We start from the raw sequence: 3549 nt of genomic DNA on the forward strand, positions 1-3549 counted from the left end.
AAGCATCAATATATCACATGTTATGACTTGGATGTGATTTGTTCATGAAAAAACTCATGTTGAAATGTGATCCCCGATGTGGCAGTGTCAGGAGGTGGGGTCCAGCGTGAGGTGCTAGGGTCACGGGGGCAGATTCCTCATGAGTAGATTAATGCCCTCCCACTGGGGTGAGTGAGGGCTCCCTCTATTGGGAATGGACTCATTTCCTTCAGCGCAGGTTCTCTGTGTGTGTGGCTTTCTCAGTTTCTCTCTCTCTTGCTTCCTCTCTCACTATGCGATCTCTTCACACATGCCAGCTCCCCTTTCACTTTCCACCATGAATTGAAGCAGTGTGAGGTCCTCAGCAGATGCTCAATCTTGAACATTCCAGCCCCCAGAATCGTGAGCCAAATAAATCTCTTTTCTTTATAAGTGGTCCAACCTCAGATATTTTGTTATAGCAACACTAAATAGACAGACATCATGGCACTGAGGAGTTGAAAGATTTACTTTTTGGCCAGGCTCGGTGGCTTATGCCTGTAATCTCAGCACTTAAGGAGGTGGAGGCAGGCAGATCACCTGGGTCAGGAGTTAGAGACCAGCCCAGCCAACATGGTGAAACCCCGTATGTACAAAAAATGCAAAAAAAAAATTAGCTGGATGTGGTGGCACATGTCTGTAATCCCAGCTACTCGGGAGGCTGAGGCAGGAGAATTGCTGAACCGGGGAGGCAGAGGTTGCAGCAAGCCAAGATGACACCACTGCACTCCAGCCTGGGTGACAGAGAAAGACTATTTCTTCCCCCTCCTTCATCATCCCCCCGCCAAAAGGAAAGAAAGAGAAGAAAGAAAGAAAGAAAAGAAAGAGAGAGAGAGAGAGAGAGGAGAGAGAGAGAGAGAGGGAGAGAGAGAGAGAAGGAAGGAGGAAGGAAGGAAGGAAGAAGGAAGGAAGGAAGGAAGGAAGGAAGGAAGAAAGGAAGGAAGATCACTTACTTTTTGCCATTTAGAATTGACTTTGGTTTTGGTTTTAGGCTTACGGGGTTAGTGACAAATGGCCTAATGCATGGGGAAGAAGTCCCCCAAGGGACTAGCATTCATATCTCCTGGCTAAAATCTCTCAAGACCTAACCATGGCTCTAAGAAGCTGTATGGACAGGGGATACATCAACATTGCCACTATTGATATTTGGAGTTGGATAAATTTTTTAACATTGGGGCTCTCCTGTACATTGTAGGATGCATGACAGCATCCTTGGCCTCAACCCATATCCCTCCCCAGCTGCAGCAAATAAAAATGTCTCCAGACATTGCCAAATGACCCTTGAGAGGCAAAATCAAGAACCACAGGTATAAAGACATAGCCCAGAAAAGTGGTACACCTAACAGCAATAAGTCTGATCGTCATTCTCTGTCTTGGCCCTCCCGTCGTTTTCAGTGATGACCTCCTGTTCCCTCATTCCATTTTGCTCCATAATAAAGGGTCTGTGGTTAGTCGCCATCTTTTCTCAGAGTTGTTGCTGGCAATTGAAGTTCATTTTCTTTTAATTGCTGACCTACCCACCGGACCATATTGCCGTTTATAGTAGAGACAGTTGCCTATGTCGGGAGAGGATGAAGAAAAGGAAATGAAACAAAAAGCTTGGGAGATTGAAGGGGGAGAACTGCTTGAGCCCAGGAGGTAGAGGCTGCAGTGGGCGGTGATTGTGCCACTGCACTCCAGCCTAGATGACTGAGCAAGACCATGTCTCAAAAAAAAAAAAAAAAAAAAATAGAACAAAAGAATAAGAAAGAAAGACAAAAAGAAAAGGCCAAAAGTGTATTAAAAGATTATCCTGTGTCAATAGTAAAATGATCCATATTCGAAATGGAAAATCAAGGACAAAATATGGGCACTGCGGAGGCAGCTGGAAACAACTGAAAGGTGATAATGCAGGGAGATGGGGAGATGGCAGACTGCCTCTCAACTGGAAGGTAAACAGAGGAATGTGGAAGCCAAGATTAAAGACAGGACATTTGCCAAAAGCAGGTCCCTAAATTTCATTCCTTAAAAGGACAGTCTCCACTGAAACATATCTTTCCCATCCCACAAGAAAAGTGTTCATTTTAACCAATTTGCATCTGAATCGTGTGAAAACCAAGTTGATAGAAAAATGTTCCTTATGCCTTGACAATAAATTCAGTCTCATTTCACATCTTCTACACAATATCCCCTTCCCCCACCCACCATATCCCTCCTCTTGGGTATGTCCCACATGCTGTCTTACAATTGGGCCTTGGGAAGTTGAGAGTTACAGCCAAAAGCAGCAAGAAAATGCCATGAAACTGGCAGTGTGCGTTGTGGAAGGAGCCAGAGCATCTGCTTTCGAGCAGGGCTATGAAGCAGAGCCACGGGGGGAAGAAAGGCTATTAGGCCACCAGCAGCCACGGGGGGAAAGCCACAGGAACCCAGATTAAAAGTCTGAAAAGACTTGGAACTCTGAATAAAGGATCAGTGGAAAGTGGTAGTAAAGCCAGGGTTGGCATATGGAACCACTTGAGGGGTGCTGATAGTCAACCCAATAAAATCCTACACAGAGCCTGCTGTAAGCATGGCTAGAATGAGTAAAGCCGGGGCCTTAAAGCACCTGCCTGGGAACCATAGCAAGAACCAACAGAGGGCCCAGAGTCCGCAGAGCAAACAGCGTAAATTGCCTTGGATGCCAATTTATATAAGATATAGAGCTTCCTCTTCATGCCAAGCCATTTTCTGAAATGTCCTCTGATCCTTTTAATAGGTCATTTTCAGAGGTACGCTCTGCCTGTTTTCCTGTTTGTACTCAACATTCTCCCCACCCCTCACCCCCGTCATAAAGTACTTTTAATACAACTCACTAATCCTAAAAGCAACTTTGCCTTGTCCTATAATATTTGGCCCCACTCAGATTTCTCAATCCGTATGTCTTAGTGAAATGAGAGCTTCCAAGACTCAGTAAATGCAAGTGAAATGGAGTCATTATTGGTTGTGCATGCTTTCTGCTTGGTGTTGGTTAAGTCACCTTTACTGGCCTATCGCTGGAGTATATATAGACTGGCTAATGTTCTTGAAATCCTGGTTTCTGATAACTCTTACCTCTTCTTTTAGCTTCACTGACTGATTCTCTAATGCTGTAAACCGATGCAGGAGAGGAAATTCTACAGCACCTAATTTGTAGGATTACAAGTGTTCTTTCTGTCTCCACACCCACACTTGCAATGCCTCATTTACGTGATCTCAACTTCCCAATTCAACAAAATGTGACAAACAGTTTTTGTCTCAGAATCATGTCCAGATTTGCATGACCCCTCTGTTCTGTCCCATTGTTTTAGGGGACTGTTTCCACAAGAATACAGAAAGATAGCAGTAGTAGTGCAAAGCAGCACTGTGGTCTTCTGAAAAGCAGCACTCATGCAGAAGAGGAATGACTGCCTTGTGTTCTAGCTGTATATACAATGGATCTTTGGAAACGGGGCAAATATAGAGTATGATAGTAATGTCTTTCTAGCTGTGTTAAGGTAATTTCTGTTTTATGAAACAAAATATGGCTATGCTTTG

This window comes from Rhinopithecus bieti, unplaced genomic scaffold (assembly GCF_001698545.2).
Source record: "Rhinopithecus bieti isolate Rb0 unplaced genomic scaffold, ASM169854v2 scaffold_26532, whole genome shotgun sequence".
NCBI classification, from domain to species: Eukaryota; Metazoa; Chordata; class Mammalia; order Primates; family Cercopithecidae; genus Rhinopithecus; species Rhinopithecus bieti.